Source organism: Ceratotherium simum, chromosome 4, assembly GCF_057802395.1.
Source record: "Ceratotherium simum simum isolate JZ-2026a chromosome 4, ASM5780239v1, whole genome shotgun sequence".
Lineage (NCBI taxonomy): Eukaryota > Metazoa > Chordata > Mammalia > Perissodactyla > Rhinocerotidae > Ceratotherium > Ceratotherium simum.
The window spans coordinates 70,385,695-70,405,003 of NC_141903.1; positions in this window are offsets into that span (position 1 = coordinate 70,385,695).

Here is a 19,309-nt window from a genome sequence, read left to right on the forward strand (position 1 = left end):
TGATCATGTCTGTTTTTTAGGTTGGTGAGCTAGAAATACATTTGTGAAAATAAGCTATAGACCTCATGCCTGGTGACTGCATTCTATCAAGAAGAGGAAAAAGATATTGTTTGGCAATACACTTTTCTACTAAATATGTAGTCGGACTCCATCAATACTAATCCCAATAGCAATTTTTTTAAGTCTACACGAAACTTATTATGGTCTTTTCTTTCAACATGAAAAGAGCATTTAGCAGAGTCACAAGCTCTTTTTCTTTATATGCCATGACCAATTATGTGCAACTTAGATGTGAAATATCTAACTAGGAGACGTAATAATTATATAAATATATGCTGTCTTATCAACTAGAAGCTTGATCTACTTTCTCTCTGAACAAAATTTGTCATTTTATATATTGGTGATGATATTTACAATCTTCTTGAAAATAATATAACTTGTAATTGTGTTTATACAAAGAGTGAATCTGAAGGATAGTTTAGGTCTAAAACAGGAAAGCAATATTTTGCACTTGTTCTAGAAGACAAGTTAATGGGTTTAGCAGAAAATTCATTGTGCTTTCTATGATGCAAAATTTTAACAGCTTATAAGACTATTTTTTTAAACAATATTCTATACAGTGTTCTCAGGACTTGGGACAAGTAGATTGCAAGCTAACAAAATCTAATATCCAAGAATGTATCATTTCATTAACTACTTGATGTTTTCCTTTTTGGTTGTTTTTTCAAAAATAACATACCAAAAATTTCACAGTGCCTTTGAATTCCCTAACAAAAAGATTCACATCTGTATTTGCAATGAATTCTATTCATTATTTTCACGATAAATATTATTCTGAGTTGTAGTATTTATAGCACCGTTGTCACAGTTCTTTTGTGGTTCAATGATTCCTTCTGAGCAATTTTGACATTTTTGTGACTCACAGCTACAGTGTTGGTTCAACAGTACGACAAAACAATAAGCTACAGCAATTAAGTGGTACTGGTATAAAGACAGGCAAATAGACCAATGGAACAGAAAAGAGAGCTCAGAAATCAACCCACACATATACTGTCAACCAATCTTTGACAAGTGCCAAGAATGCACAGTGAGGAAAGGACAATCTTTTTAAGAAATGGTGCTGGGAAAACCGGATATCCACATGAAAAAGAATGAAACTGGACCCTTATCTTATACCATACACAAAAATCAATTCTAAATGGATTAAATATTTAAACGTAAGATCTGAAACTATAAAAATCTTTAAAGAAAACATAGAGATGGGCTGGCCCCGTGGCTTAGCGGTTAAGTGCGCGTGCTCTGCTACTGGAGGACCGGCATTGGATCCCGGGCACGCACCGACGCACTGCTTCTCCTGCCATGCTGAGGGCGCGTCCCACATACAGCAACTAGAAGGATGTGCAACTATGACATACAACTATCTACTGGGGCTTTGGGGAAAAAAAGGAGGAGGATTGGCAATAGATGTTAGCTCAGAGCCGGTCTTTCTCAGAAAAAAGAGGAGGATTAGCATGGATGTTAGCTCAGAGCTGATCTTCCTCACAAAAAAAAAAAAAAAGAAAACCTAGAAGAAAAGCTTCATGACATTGGCAATGATTTTTTGGATATGACACCAAAAGCACAGGCAACAAAAGCAATAAAGAGACAAGTGGGACTGCATCAAACAAAAAGCTTCTGCACAGCAAAGGAAACAATCAAAAGAGTCAAAGGGCAACCAACATAATTGGAGAAAATATTTCTAAACCATACATCTGTACATCTTATAAGAGATTACTACCCACAATATATAAGGAACTCCTACAACTTAACAGCAAAAAAAATCAAATAGCTTCATTAAAAAATGGGCAAAGGACTTGAATAGACATTTCTCCAAAGAAGACATACAACTGGCCAGCACATATATGAAAAGATGCTCAACGTCACTAATTATCAAGGAAATGCAAATCAAAACCACAATGAGATATTAGCTCACACATTTAGTATAGCTATTATTTACAAAAAAAAAAAAAAAAAAAAAGTGTTGGCGAGGGTGTGGAGAAATTGGAACCTTTGTATACGGCGTTGTTGGGGATGTAAATTGGTGCAGCTGCTATGAAACACAGTATGGCAATTCCTCAAAAAATTGAAAATAGAATACCAACAATATGATCCAGCAATCCCACTTCTGGGTATATATCCAAAAGAACTGAAATCATGATCTTAAAGAGATATAAGCTCTCCTGTGTTCACTGTAGCATTATTTACAATAGCCAAAATATGGAAACAATCTAGATGTCCATTGATGAATGGATAAAGAAAATGTGAGATATACATATACAATGCAATATTATTCAGCCTTAAAAAGAAGGAAATCCCGCCATATGTGACAACACAGATGAACTTTGAGGACATGCTAAATGAAATAAGCCAGACACAGAAGGACAAATACTGCTGATTCCACTTATATGAAATGAAGTATCTAAAATTAGTCAAACTCATAGAAATAGAGAGTAGATGGTAGTTTCCATGGGCTGGAGGGGAGAGGGAAAAAGGGAGTTGCTGTTCTAAGGGTATAAAATTTCAGTTACGTAAGATGAATAAGTTCTAGAAATCTGCTGTACAACATTGTACCTATAGTTAACAATACTGCATTGTGTACTTAAAATTTTAAGAGGGTATATCTCATATTAAGTGCTCTTATCACAATAAAAAATAAAAGAAAGAAAAAATGTAGGATAAGTAAAGTTGTACATATTACATAAAAGCTTGAAGCCTATAAAGTGGAAGAATTCCCCATATACTGCCTTTTTTAAAAATCTGTGTATTCTAGAATATAAACTCTTCTCTTGAAAATTATACATAAGATTTGAAGGAGATTTCACTGAAGGTTAAAGTCACATTTTAAAAATGAGATAGTCTAAGAAAGATTAAAGGTCAGTCTTCAAAAAATAGAAAGAAAATTTACCAAACAAAAACATCGATACACAAATGATATAAAATTACATTAGCCAAGTAAAACCTTGTTAACATAATACTTTCTCGTATGAAAAGATTAATGCAGAGTCACTGTTTAAAAATAGTTTGAAAGGTTCAAGAATTTCTGTGAAAATCATAATCTTATATTTCAAATTTGAAATGCATGTTTAAAATGTTTAATTATCTTTTCTTCTGGAACCAGCATACTGACAAAAGATTTCTCAATATTTCCAAAGTTAAGTGTCCAGAACACTTTAAGAAACATAATTCTAACATATGCTCAAAAATCTTTTGGCTATTTGTCATGCTGAAATTGAATCTTTTGATGGTCATGTTTTTTCCAGAGTTAATTTGGAAATGAACAATTGTATCTTTTTGTTTGCTTGTTTTAAAGATCTTTTTGTTTGTATTTTTAATATTTGCATAGAGTTGCAGATCAGCCAACACCATTCTTTTTGATATTTTATGAACATCATACAATTTACTCTGTGGAATGATAATCTTTTCTTTGACAGTTAACATAAAAATTATAGAAGTGTTTGTATTGGTTACGCTGCGATTACTTTCAGGTTACTTTAAGTGTTTGGAACACCTTCTAGGTATCTTATATTCTAACCGTAAAATAGTAAACGAAAATTCAAGTTTCTCTGAAGCCACTACCCAAGGAGTATTTCAGTATTTGAACAAAAACATACTATTTTGATGATTCAGTTCTATATTGTCGACCATTCAGTATTATTTAAAAACCTCAAAAGATACTTCAAAAATAAAGACACATTAAGACACTCTGCCCTTTTTCAATTCTAAAAAAAATTATTAGTTTTCTCCCAGGTCCACATGTATTTACTTTGTTTCAGGATAGTGAGGGATTTTGAGCCTTCACCCTGAAGTTCATGTTACTTTTGCCCAAAATCCTTTCCTAAAGAGTTGGCTGATCAGACAAGGAAAAAAAAAAAACAAGATAACAGCAAACCAGGGGCATCAAAAATATGAGGAAAGACAAAATAATTTGACATTTTGCTGAAACTGTTATCTTGAGGAAATCAGAACTCACACTTCTTTACACACATTTTACAGTTCTGCCCTGTTTGTGCATGGAATTAGGATGTGAGTGAGACACTCTCCTGTCTTCTTGAAATACTTAGGGCCTTGGGAGCTCCATCCTATACCCTCCTCAGCACCATTACCACCCAGACATTCTCTAACGAGATTCTAAAGGGGAAATACAAAGGAAATAAAATAGTAAATAAAAAGGTATTTTATTCCATTTTTTCATAAGAGGTTGTTTGTGTGTTTTTTTTTTTAATTTAGAGACATTACCTTCACTCGAATTTGGTATTTTAATAATCAAAAGAAAAGCCCTGGAAACTAACCTCTCTTTAGTGCTGGAAAAATACATTTGAATTGTGAATCATTAGTCATGAGACTTAAAAACCTGATATCCTGGGTCAGCGCTGGATCCTTCCTAATGGTGACTTGGTATGCTATCCATGAGACCATGATCAAAATACATTAGAAATTCCTCTTAATTTTCCATTCTGAAAGTAAATGTAATATTTTAAAATAGCCAAATCATTTGGAAACAAACCTCAAGAATTAGTAGGGTAAAATCTGGGGTAAAAATCAAGGTATGCCTAGGATGCAGTAAGAGTAATTTTCTTGCGTGGCACATGTTGTGGCTCACAGGACAACTTTTTAAACAGAATTTAACATAGATGACGATGATAATAACAATAGTGATAGATACAGTATAATTTGTCAACACTACCAGCAACCCTGAAAGAGGTATTTTCCCTCCTAAGATAAAATTATTCTGGGCATGTCAATTTTAGCATGTTTACTTTTTATACACTAGTATTATTACTGCATAATCAGACTCTCCATCCGTTTTCCAGACTTAAGTACATGTGAGGTTCCACCAAATTAATGCATATGCAAGGAGAGAAGAATCTGGTTCCCCAGCAGTTGAAGATTTTTATCTATAAACACATATGACCTGGCACCTATCTACAGAGATTTGTTTATTTCTAGCATGAAAGCACACTTAATAATTTACAGTTTACTAAGAAACAATGATACAATGTCTTCTCATCTAATTAAGTTTTTCTTTCAGGACATTTTTATCAAAAAATTGTTTTTACTTACAAAATAAACACAAAAGCACCAAAAAATGTTACCAATTTATTGTCAAAAGATAGCAGGTGCTACTGCTTAGTATTTCAAATAATTAAAAATTGTAATAACTGAAGAAGCAGAAAACAGTGAAAACTTCATTGTCACCGTTTGCCATGAATCCCTTAAACAACTTGAATAGTTGGGGTGTGTGTTCTGTGACTTAGAGATTTCAAATAATATTGATTGACCTAGAAATGTGTTTAAATGGTGAATTAGCATGTCCTCAGGCAAAAGGCACACTGTGTAATTGCTACAAGTGAAATAAATAAGCATACAGTAAAATGTGACAACCTTAGAAAATAAAACACTAAGGGAAAATGAGTTCTAATAACAAATAATTTATTTTTCAACCCCAAGTGACTTCATTTAAAGCAGTTTATGCCCTGGAGAATTCAATCCATATACGGCGATAATAAAACTCTGTGATGTTAGTGAAGCATTTTAAAATATGGAAGGTAGCGATGCCAAGTGCAGGTCAGGAAGGATTAATGAATAAGCCTTAGTTCTGAACATAGGCCTGCGTGATAGCAAGGCAAAAATTAAATTTTTGAAATTTATGTATTTGAATTTTGGTATCTTCATCTTTCTCAACCCCAACTCAAGGAAGAAAAATATTATGGGCAGCATTAGTGGAGATGAATCATTCATTAGTAAGCACCGTCTTCCCAGACATCAATGTTGGCAGCTGCCGACATCACCTTTTCTCAGCACTTCTGAAGGGAATCCGACCAGCATGCCTGTTTGGTATTCAGAACAGAACAGCCTTTGAAGAACTTTATGTACTCCCCGCATTTTTCACCCTCAATCCAAAGGACCTAAACTTCCACTTTTATCTTTCATTCTACTGTGGACCACTGTAATTGCCACAAGTGTACAGGGCAGTAGAAAAAGTCGTGTTTTGCTCGTTTCCCCTGTATTTATTTACTTCCATTTCAACTTTCTGCCCAACTAGGCATTTCTTTTTCATTTGGCTGACACATTCTTTCTCTCTTAATCTCAATCTCTCTCTGCACTCATCTCTTTTTCTCTCTTCCCCGCTATTGCTGACAGAGTTTTTACACTTTTATCAACAGCACTTACATACCTAAAAATCACCCTGCTGACAGCAGAGGGGACAAGACTATTGCAGAAGCAAAGATGAATAAAGAGCTTTCTATTTTTTCTACCAGTTAAAAGACCAACAGGAGACTAACTTCCCATCAACAAGTACCACACTTTCTCTACTTAGAGAAGAAATCAAATTAAGCATATATTTGTTCAGCTTTTGGTGGACATATGGTCATCTCCCAGAGTACTGAGGTCAAGCACTCACAAACTCTAATCAGCCACAGCATTAAACAATCTTGCCAGAGGTTGCTTTTTACTCCCATGCCTCAACAAATACTGCAATTTATTTTGTAAATAAAATGACCTTGCTTTTAGACAGTCCTGTTGTACAATAAGGGAGAGAATTAATTTGCCCTGAGAATCGGTGTGCCTTGTAGCCAGAAGAACAGGGAGGAAGCCAGCAGACACTCAGAAATTGCTACTCAAAAACTGAAATGCATCTCCTTACCTTGTGTGGAGAAGGAGGGCGAGGGAAAGACAAGCATTTCAAGAAAGGCTCATTAGTGATGACAAATCGCACAGGGTCCCTGAGTAGGTCAGCACTCATTTACAATTCAAGTCTCTTAATGAGAATCTAATTTACTTTCTCATTTTGTCACATATTTGGTCACGGTTTTATTCCCATTGAAGAATATCCAAAATGATGTTTTTATAACATAAATTATACAAAGAGCATGCAAAGGGTATGCTCTGTGTTCAGCAGAAAGGCAGAAGTCACAAAGGAGAGAGTTCTTAACAGCAGGCCAATCTCCCATGGCCAGTAAACAACAGCCTGCTTACGCTGTTTGCAATCTTCATACAGATATAAGGAAAATGAGCCTTTCCCAGCCCAAGGAATTTTGGGTTTCTTTCTAAGAAGTGATGCTGTCCAATAGGTCCAACAAGAAAATGGAGATGCAATTATATGACTTATCTCACACGCATATTTACCCAATATGACCAGGTTGACGACACTGACTTGACCAAGTCAGCAGGAGAAACAAGTGGCCAGGTGAACCTTAAACTCTCAAGTGTGCAAGTTTAAGTTCCCACTTTATTCATATTCCTCCGCTTTGAGGATTGTTCTTTTTTTTGTGACATAAAACTTTTCAAATTGCACCCAGATCTCTCCACATCCTCACAAAAGTGGAATTTAATGAGATGATTAGTGGCCTACCTTTTACTACTTTTTCCTTCATTTGAAGATGGTTTTATCAATTGTGATACCGTTAGTAAAAAGTAGGGTTCCTTTTGGCAAAACAGGTGACGAGTGAACTCTGGGGAGCGCAGTGTTGAGCAAAAACTTGAACTGTTTTTGTACATGTCACTTCTGGGTTCTCCATTGTCTTCACTCTTTGGTCAAAAAAATGGAAATCATACTGCTCTTCCCTCCGATTTCTCTCGCCTGATTCTCACTCTCTCTCTCTCTCTCTCTACCTTCCTCACTTTTACTCTCCATCTTTTTCTCCATAAAGGTCTTGTTCTAGTTTCTCAAGTCCCGGCTGACCTGCAGAGATTTTTGACCTGCACAGTTTTTCCTCAATTTAATAACCTAATTCTTTGATGAGTTTTCTTCTCTCTATATAACAGATTTTCCTCTCTGACAGTATTTTGCAATGAAAATTTTTCAAAATATTCCACAACCAAAATGTTGTATAATTAGTGTTATTGTCCTGAAAAAACTAAAACACACATAAAAACTGAAGAGAAGGATCAGTCTTGCAAAGGAAGAGAGTGGATGAGGACAGACAGAAATTGAGGAAAGGACATATTTGTTGAGTCTCTTTCTCCCAGTTCCCCCAAAATCTGACCAATGCCACTATCACCATCCCAGGAAACAGCTGACAAGTTCTCTTGCACTACAAATTGTAGCAGATACCATCTCTCTACCTCTAGGAAAAATTACTGATCAGGTGAGATTCCTGTCACAACCGACAATTCACCTTTAACAGCAAAAATGCTTCACTAACAAAAAAAAAGAAAAAATAGCATAATGCTTATGAATAAATAATTCCTTTTTGTAGAAAATTGACTTCTGCATACTAAGTAGAATAATGAGGAAACCAAAAATTATAGTGGTTAAGATCATAGACTTCAGTGTAAAGAGAACTTGGATTCAACTAGAGCTCTAATATTTACTCAGCAGGAAACCTTAGGCAAATTAGCTAATCTTCTGAGTCTAGGATTTTTCATCAGCAAAATGAGGATGATAATTTACCTACTTCACAAAACTGTTGTTAAGGTAAATAAGATAACAAGTAAAGCAGTTGACACATCATCTCATATCTAATTAATGCTCAAATAATTATATTTTTTAAAAATAGATATGGAAAAAAATCTTCCAAAATAACATTAACATATTAATATAATAATTAGTTGAGAGTCAAAGAAAAATTATCTAATGAAGCTTAATTCATATCAGCCTTTGTTATTCCTGGTGTCATGTTAATTTCTGGTCCTACAGAAGAAAGTTTAAGCAGCATCTCAACTCTTTGAGGGAACATGGCCACTGGAGTACTGGCGTATTGAGGCCCTGAACACAACACAATAAATACTTAATTAGTACTCTCCAAGCTCAGGAGTAGTAAGGGAAGTATCTTTCAATTAAGTAAACTCTTCTGCAGATTGCAACAATAGAAAGGAATCTTAATTGATACAACTGGATCTTGAGCATTGCAATATGGCTGATCAAAATAAGGTCACAGGGGCCAGCCCAGTGGCGCAAGCGGTTGGGTGAGTGCACTCCGCTGCAGCGGCCCGGGGTTCGCGGGTTCGGATCCCGGGTGCTGCACCGATGCACCACTTGGCAAGCCATGCTGCGGCGGCATCCCATATAAAGTGGAGGAAGATGGGCATGGATGTTAGCCCAGGGCCAGTCTTCCTCAGCAAAAAGAGGAGGATTGGCAGATGTTAGCTCAGGGCCGATCCTCCTCACAAAAAAAAAAAATAATAATAAGGTCACAAGAAAGACACACTTTTTGTTCCGTAACTCAAATCCAAATTGTCCAAATTCATCTTGGTATCTCACCACATTTTCTCTTTTCTATGCGGTCTGAAACATCTTAACTGCTATAAATAAACCCTGACAATATATTTTTAGAAAAGCAAGCGCCCAGCCCCCACCATCATGCTTGCATATACCATGTCTAATCACCACTCTACATGTGTGATATGGACATTATCTCTTCCTAGAGTGGGTGTTAATGCAAGGCCTTTCATTCACTCATTTATTTATTTAACCAACAGTTATTCTTCCTTTTGTCTTCCTGGAAATAAAATTACGAAAGACTAAAATGTAATCAATCTCTAAATGTTCTTAGTTTCCTAAATATTGTCTTGTTTAGATATTTATTGGTATATTGAGTAAATGACCATTGCTAGACAAATTATGACAATGTAAACTATAAAACTTAGGCTTCTTTTTTTTCTAAATCACCAAAGGTATTCTTTTACCAGTACCTGAAATATATCAGACATATCCTCCTCAAATAACATCTTTATTTACAACATGAGTATTAGTAAAAGTCATTGTACCTGATCATTTGAAAATGTTAGAAATCTAATTCTCAAAATTAAGTAAAATTATTAACACCAAAAAGATACATAGGTTCATGGGGTTGACTCCAAATGCAAAGATACTAACAAGTATACTATGGTAAGCTACAAAATTGGAACTGGCTCTCCTACATTAATGCCAATCAGTTTCCATAGTAACATTATTTTAACTTTTGATTTAGGTACCTTGTTATTTATCTACAGCTAACTCACACTTTCATGGTATGTAAGTGCTTCCCAACAATTCTTCTCTTTATATTGTTCATAGTTTGCACCACATTAATTTTGGCTCCCTTACTACCTTTTGTATTGATGCTAAAGACTGTTCTTATCATAATTTTCAGAAAATACCCATGCATACCTTGCATACCGAATGAAAATATTCTAAAAATATCTCAACTTTTTGTGATTGAAACAGATTATGTGCTTTAGAATGGCAAAGTAGATCTAATTAACAACAACGACAGTTAACCTAATTATGTTAAGTACAGAAAATATCAAAGGTATCCACTGCCTTTCCCTGATACATAGTTTTTTACTTAATATTTTTCAGATTAAATGAGTAACGTTATGTGCAGTATAAGTGCTCAATATTTCGATGAAAAATTTTGTTAAATGTACTACAATATAACACAATAATGTAATAGCAACCTAAATCTTATTTGTCTGCAGCTTACCAAGATCATTGACTTGCTACCAATGGAAGACACTATAGAATAGAAAAAATGATAGAAAGTGATAAGATAGAACAACGAAGTTTCAAAACTCCTTATCTTTCTTAGGTACCAACGTTGTTACCAAAGGAAGTAAAAGGAAAAAGCTTTATTCTTTGTCCTCATCTGTGCCATGAATGAACCAACCAACTAAATCTAATGTAATTCTGGTAGATTCTTCTCATAAAGTAGCAGGAGTCTATTAGAGACCAAATTACCTTACCTTACTTAGAAAAAGAAGTTTAATACATAGGAACATTCTTCTGGTTGAGTTCTGGTAGCCTGTACAAAATTCTTGTGATTCATAATGTATTTTGAGCCAATATAAATTCACTATCTCTACATTAGCTAATATTTATGTCACTAGTAGAATAACCTTCTTTCTTTTTTTTTTTTTTTTAATTTTTTGTTTATTGCAGTAACATTGGTTTATAACATTGTAAAACTTTCAGGTGTACATCATTGTACTTCCATTTCTGCATGGACTACATCATGTTCACCACCAAAATACTAATTACAACCCATCACCACACACATGTACCGAATTATCCCTTTCACCCTCCTCCCTCCCCCCCTCCCCTCTGGTAACCACCAATCCAATCTCTGTCCCTATGTGTTTGTTTATTGTTGTTATTATCTACTACTTAATGAAGGAAATCATACGGTATTTGACCTTCTCCCTCTGACTTATTTCACTTTGCATTATACCCTCAATGTCCATCCATGTTGTCACAAACGGCTGGATTTCGTCGTTTCTTATGGCTGAGTAGTATTCCATTGTGTATATATACCACAGCTTCTTTATCCATTCGTCCCTTGATGGGCACTTAGGTTGCTTCCAAGTCTTGGCTATCGTGAATAACGCTGCAATGAACACAGGGGTGCATGTACCTTTACAAATTGGTGTTTTCAAGTTCTTTGGATAAATACCCAACAGTGGAATAGCTGGATCATATGGTAGTTCTATCGTTGATTTTTTGAGGAATCTCCATACTGTTTTCCATAGTGGCTGTACCAGTTTGCACTCCCACCAGCAGTGTATGAGAGTTCCCTTCTCTCCACATCCTCTCCAACACATGTTGTTTCCTGTCTTGTTAATTATAGCCATTCTAACGGGCGTGAGGTGATATCTCATTGTAGTTTTGATTTGCATTTCCCTGATAGTTAGTGATTTTGAACATCTTTTCATGTGTCTGTTGGCCATCTGTATATCATCTTTGGAGAAATGTCTGTTCAGGTCTTTTGCCCATTTTTTAATTGGGTTGTTAGTTTTTTTGTTGTTGAGATGCATGAGTTCTTTATATATTTTGGAGATTAAGCCCTTATCAGATGTATGGTTTGCAAATATCTTCTCCCAATTGTTAGGTTGTCTTTTCGTTTTGTTGATGGTTTCCTTTGCTGTGCAGAAGCTTTTTAGTTTGATGTAGTCCCATTTGTTTATTTTTTCTATTGTTTCTCTTGCCCGGTCAGATGTGGTGTTTGAAAAGATGTTGCTAAGACCGATGTCGAAGAGCGTACTGCCTATGTTTTCTTCTAGAACTTTCACAGTTTCAGGTCTTACATTCAAGTCTTTAATCCATTTGGAGTTAATTTTTGTGTATGGTGTAAGGTAAGGATCTACTTTCATTTTTTTGTATATGGCTATCCAGTTTTCCCAACACCATTTGTTGAAGAGACTTTCTTTTCCCCATTGTATGTTCTTGGCTCCTTTGTCAAAGATTAGCTGTCCATAGATGTGTGGGTAAATAAACCCAATTAACATATATTTATAAAGTAAAAATCTAGAACAGAAGCTAAGTAAATAGAGAAATGATATATTGGATGTATGAATGTGTGAGTAGAAAGCAATCAATAGCTTAAGTTTTCTTTATAGTTTGATCTTTTTTTATGAAGAACTTGCAATGGTATAAATGTCTTTATAATAATAATTTATACAAAAAAGTTACTTTCAATACTATTAAATTAGCTGTTCCTTTGAGCTAAAACAGAGACCCTAATTCTGCCTACTAGACTACTTTTATTTTATTGTGCCAATTTGTTATGTGGGGTTTTTTTTGTTTTTTTTATTGAGGTATAATTGACATATAACTTTTTTTTAAGCCAAGTCACAATGTTAGACTAGAAGTAAAGTTCTGATATTATTTTTACAGTAGAAATTAAGCAAATAATTTTGATGATGTTATGAAAATCTTCTCTTGTATCATAGTGAGAACATTCCTAGGAGTTCTAAGAGTTAAAGTGTCATAACTTGTTATATTGGAATGCTACATTCATTCTTTATTAATGGCTTAAGATTTTTTTTTTTTTTGAGGAAGATTGGCCCTGAGCTAACATCTGTTGCCAATCTTCCTCCTTTTTTTCCTTTTCTCCCCAAAGCCCCAGTAGATAGTTGTATGTGATAGTTGTATATCCTTCTAGTTGCTCCATGTGGGACGCCACCTCAGCATGGCTTGATGAGCAGTGCGTTATGTCCACGCCCAGGATCTGAACCAGTGAACCCCAGGCCACCGAAGTGGAGCGTGCAAACTTAACTGCTATGCCACAGGGCTTGCCCCGATTTTTACTTTTTTTAATGTTTCCTTACTTTATATCTAGGGTTTAATATCCAATATCTATTTGTGACCATGGCCAGGGACTTCTATAAACAATATCATCTTTTAAAATATTTTTTAAATAAAATGCAAAGTTGTTTCATTGGGACCCCACTAATTTTGGATTTGTGATAACATTAGATGAGGATTACCCAGTGTATATGATAAATATTTGCAAAATAAATTAACACTGCAAACCACATGTGATCTATTTAGTAAAATAGTCTGAATAAACATTTAATAGCACAAGCTCTCTGTCATTTCTGAATGTGATAAATTCATATATCTCTGTGTTTTTTGTTATTGTCGGTTACTAAAGGCACAACAGTAAACAAAGCAGACCAAAGGCCTTGCCCTCATTATGTTATTATTACACATTCTAGTGTGATAATGTTTATCACAGTAATGAAGGCACTACTGAGCACTATGGATCTCTTTGAGACTGGTTGGCTTCAGAAGGAGCTGATATGTTTTGTAAGCTATGTCTTCTGCTGCAAAAGAAAATCCAAAACATGTTAATTTCTGAGTGCCTATTTTGTGCTAGTATTTTATAAGCATTATTGAAATGCTGCCTTACAACAATCCTACAGGTAATTACTGTTCCTAATTTACAAAATTTACAAAATTAGGAACAGTAAACTAAAGCTCACAAAGTTCGTATAACTTGTCTTGGGTTATATAGCTATTAAGTACTAGAGCCAAGGTTCTATGCTTCATATATACATATATACTTTTTTATTTTTTGTGCGGAGATCAGCCCTGTCCTAACATCTGCCAATCCTCCTCTTTTTGCTGAGGAAGACTGGCTCTGGGCTAACATCCGTGCCCATCTTCCTCCACTTTATATGGGATGCTGCCACAGCATGGCTTTGCCAAGCAGTGCATTGGTGTGCGCCAGGGATCCGAACCGGCGGACCCCGGGCCGCTGCAGCGGAACACGCGCACTTAACTGCTTGCGCCACCGGGCCGGCCCCTTCATATATATTTTTGTTTATGGACTTAGTTACATCTTTAGATTCACTTCAAGATTAATTTCTAGAAGAATTTCCACTATAAATTTGTGGAAGTTTCCTTTGTTGGATATTTATTCCTTTATTTATTCAGATAGCAATTTATTGAATAAACCTGAAACCAATTTCTGTACTGGATTCTAGAAATAGAAAAATTAATAATGGATAGCTTTTGCCCTTGCAGAGCTTAGAATCTAGTACAAGGAGAGGAATGGCATACATGCACGCCTGCATGAATGTGTAAAAATGTTACAGTGCCAAGATAGCATTATTTGCAGGGAATAGTCTAGTCACACAAGGGATAAACATCACTTCTTACTGTGAGGTCATACTTCAGAGGAAGTGATGTTTGTGTCAAATCTCAAAAATATGACTTGGTAGATAAAATGAAAGGAGTGGCAAGTTCAAGGACATAAGGGAATTATAGAGCGTGGTGCCTTAGGGAATTGCAATAGTTTGGTAGATTTTGTGTATGGGTTAGGAGTGGTTTCAAAAGGTGAGTAGGGACCAGGTCATGAAAGTTTGTTTACACCCTGTTCAATAAATGGGCCTCTCTAGAGTGGTCTTTGAAGTGTTTTAAGCAAAGGAGTAACACCATATGATTTGTGTTTTAGCCTGATTATTCTGTGGCAATGTGAAGAATGGATATGTGGATTCTTGAAGGCAGAGAGACTCGTTAGAAGAGTATTTCAATGGCCTGGTAAGAAATGAAGCCAGTACCAGTAGAGTTAATGAGGAGAGGATAGATAGGAGACATTAATGAGGTAGAACTCTCAGTTCCTAAACCCCAAGCATATTTTAGGATTGAGAGAAAAGGAAGGTTAGGATAACTCCAGGCTTCTAGTTCAGGATGGGATATTCCAGTAGTAGTTCAGTTATGCAGGGAATGAAGGAGAAAGGTCAGGTTTAAAGAGGAAGCTAAAGTTTTGGATAGGCTGATTTCAGGAACTCTATCAGATACCCAGCTGGTGATATCTGGTAAGCAGTTGGAATGTGAGTCTGAAGCTCAGAAGAAAGGCCTAACACTCTAAATCCTTGCCCCAACTGCCCTTGAACTGGTGTTTCTGAAATGTGGTTATGCTTTTTTTCATCTTAGGCTTACTGACTGCTTGTTTAAAAATAAGCTTCTGAATTTTCCAGGAATTTGATAAGCTCACCTTTTTCTCAGTGATGACAGGCTTGGTCTAGTTGATTTGAAGATACTGTGCTCAGTAAACCAATCCTGAAATACAATTAGAGTTCATCTCAACTCTGCCATTAATTTTCAACAGGACCGTAGGCAACTTATTTAACCTTCCTTCCTGTATTTTAGTGTCCCCAGCTGCAAAATGCAAATACGGTAATACAAGCTAACACACCGAGCGAAGGGAAAGAAAACTAATATAAACTTTACTAAAGTGCTTAATAAATAGAAAATCTTATATAAATGCTAATCCAAATATATTTCCCATTTTCTCACTGTGCTGGTAATAGCTTAGAAAGCAAAGAGGTGACAGGCACAATGTACTAGTCCACAATTGGTTGCAAAGTGAAAGAAAAAATAGGATAAAATGCACACACAAAATCCTCTGATACCTTATCTATATACTATCTGGTACTTTTGACCAGTGGCTAAAATAATTCCTATGAATTTCTATGAGCTACGATGATTGAATTGTGAAGTCATCAGCCTCTTTCCAACAGAAACCTACTGTCCTGCATGTGACACTCTGGCTCTTACCGCATGTGGGAACCAGGCTTGTTATCCAGCGTTTTCAGTAATTTATCCAAGCTGTTCATTGACCTAAGACGCAAGTGGAATTTTTGGCTTGAGGGCAGATGCTCAAAGAGGTAGAAATCAGGGAGCCCCTGGGAAGATAGGGAGTCGATCCATCTTGGAAATATCTATGTACACAATTCTGAATAACTCTTGTCCTCAAGGCCAAAAGCTAACGGGCGATGAACTGTTTTGAAAGGTAACTTTCCTGGATGTTGTTCCTGACATGTGCTTCTCCCTTCTCCACTGCTCTCCATTGCTCTTTCTTGCTGCCTCCTCCCTGACTTTCCTTGGGGAGATGGGGGATGTGGAGATGTAGAAGAGCCAGACACCCACAGTTCAACAGAAGCGACTTTTGCGAGAGGCTCCCAGTGCCAAATGAGCTGCATCTAGATAGAGCTCCTATAGCGCCATGGCATTCTTAGAAGACCACCACACCTCCCTATTGCAGAAATCTTTGAAGACTTCCATTACACCCCAAAAATAAATGTTTCCAAGTCATTTATTTATTTTAAAAAATATTATTAAACATCTGTTTCTGTCACCATGCTGGGTACTGGAATTGTGAAGAGGATTAGGAGTTTTTAAAGGAGGTCATAATAGAATGTTAATTATAATAATAACAAAATTGAGGATTTTTACATGCCGAGAACTGTCCTATATACTAGTCATATACTACTTAATACTCATATAAATTCAATGGTGTATGTATTAGTTTCCTAGGGCTACTGCAAGAAATTACCACAAACTTGGTGGCTTACAACAACAGAAATGTATTCTTCTCATAATTCTGGGGGCCAAAGTCTAAAATCCAGGTATTGGCAGGTTTGGTTCCTTCTGGAGGCCCTAAGGAAGAATCACGTCCATGCCTCTCTCTCTCCTGGCTTCTGGTGGCTGTCCAGCAATCCTTGGCTTGCAGGTGCATCACTCCAGTCTCTGCCTCCATCTTCACCTTCTCCTCTCCTCTATGTTTCTATAAGTCCTTTTCTGTCTAGTAGGAGAAACTCTCATTGGATATAGGGCCCACCCTAATCCCGTACAATTTCACCTCAATCCTTACCTTAATTATATCTAGAAAGACTCCATAAGGTCACATTCTGAGGTTCCAGACAGATAAGAATTTTTGGAGGGGACCCTATCCAATTCACGATAGTGTATATATAAGATCATTAGAGCTAAGGAAATAGAGGTTTATCAATAAGTAACTTTCCTAGTATCAGTTTCTGCTACAAAACAAAGTACTTCAAAACAAACTGGATTAAAACAGAAAACAGATTAATTCTCACATATTGTGATCATCTGGGTGGTTCTTTTGGATTCGCTGGGCCTGGGCTGGACAGTGTAGTAAACAGCCTCACTCACATGCCTGGCAGTTATCTCAGTGTCACCCTGGGGCTGCTAGGATGACTTGGCCAAGTGTCTCCCTTTATTTAGGTCGGGTAGCCTGGGTCTATTCACAGTGTTCCCAAGAGGAGCAAGAGAACAAATTCCAATATATAAGTGCATTTCAAGGCTCTGCTGGTCTTATATTCACTAATGTTCCATTGGCCAAAGCAAGTCATGGTCAAACCCAGAATCAGTGTGGAAAGAGACTACCCAATGGTGTGATACAAGGAGGGGAATTATTGCGGGGGTTTTGGTTTATTTTTTTATTTATTTTTTTGCAAATTATCAGTGAAAGTGCCCAAATAACTAATGTATTAGATTAGGGATTTGATCCCAAGAATCCTTTATTCCCCAAAGTACTTTCAAACCCAATGAATTCATAATACAGCCTCCAAGAGCAAGAGTGTATTGAATTATCATTTTCTAATTATCTACTGCATACTGTACATTGGAATGGAAGGGATTTTGACTCTACGGCTGTTTCCCTCATGTATGTCTTACAGCCCCACAAACCCACTAATCTTCTATGAGAAAATATAATTTGTAATGGTATCAATCACACATAATTCTATTTTAGTCTTTCTTTGAAATAGGAAAAAATGCTAGGGAAGAAATGGTATTGGCAGAAGATTCCTTGGCTTATTACTACAATTTGTGTTCTTTTTGGTAAGGATACTATACCCTCTGGCATTACATGCATTTTTATAATTTGGTAAAACAGCTATACGAGGCACCTCTTTGTATCTCAATTTCCCTAATAGAAGATTATAAAACTGGGCTTAGCTACAATTTACCTTTAGGTTTTTGGGAAATGTATGACTAAAACAGCCTAGATTTGATAAAAGAGATGTATAGGGATTTTAAGAAGCGAGGCATAGAGCTGGGTTACAGAGTAGAGCTGCCATTTTTCACAGATGCCAAAAACATCTCTACAAGACTTGCTTTCTCTCAGAGCTTCATACAGAATTCTGAGTTTAATTGAAGAATAACAATAATGAACATTTATTGTACATTAACTGTGTTCCAGGGATTGAGATCAGCACTTCACATGTACTGTCTCATTCAATTCTCTATCAGAAGGTCGACCATTTTACAGATGAGGAAATTGAGGCACGAGAGTTTAAGGTATCTCTAACTGCATATCTTATCTCTACCATATTGAACCCCCTGTGATAACAAGGTCATCCTTTTTTCTCTATAAATTATTTTTTCTAACCTAATCTCCAGTTCAGTGAAGTACAGGAAAGGACGACGGGATGGAAGCCTGTATTCTAGCCCAGGTGCTCCCATCTATGTAAATTAGATTATATTTTTATGTGTAAAATGAAAATTGGTAAAAGCTGTGTTGCTCCCTTTACCATGCTTCCATATAGACCTATTTCACAGCAAATTTTTTTTTAATTCAAAAAAAAGGGAAAAAAAAACTGTTCATTTACTTTGGCTAATATCCTCATACTATAACAAAAAGTTGAAAATGGCTTTTTTCTTCTCTTGTTCCCACCCACCAATCCTTTTTCAGAGTGCAGAAGGAAGAGCAATATCTTTGATTCTCAGTTCTGATACTCCCTTGGAATGGACAATTTTTCATAGCAGTTACAGAATAGAGAAGATAACCTAAGATAAGCATTATTTCATATGTACCTTTTGCAGCCAATGTCTGCTCAAAAGTAATACCACTGCTGCTCCAGATCTCTATCAACATGCAAAATAAACAAAATATTGTATTTGTTATGCTGGCCATTTTAATACTCTTATTTTGGGGAAATCTTTATTCAGCTTAAATATCTGAGTAAGTCATTGCTAGTGAGATTCTATTCTGCAGAACGCCAGATGGCTAAAACACAGAAATTACACCTGCAGAAGGAATTAAATAAAGAAGGAATATTCACTAAGCTCTGCCTTCTTGTGACTGCCAGCTGTATGCATACTAACATTCAAAACAAGAATAATCTACAATGCTGGTTTCCTTAAAGAGACCATGGGAAGTTGTTAACACAGTGCCCAGAGACCCAACAAATATTAAATCAGAAAGAGTGTAAGCAGAAACCCTTATTGGTCTTTACTTGCAGCATTGGCAGTGCT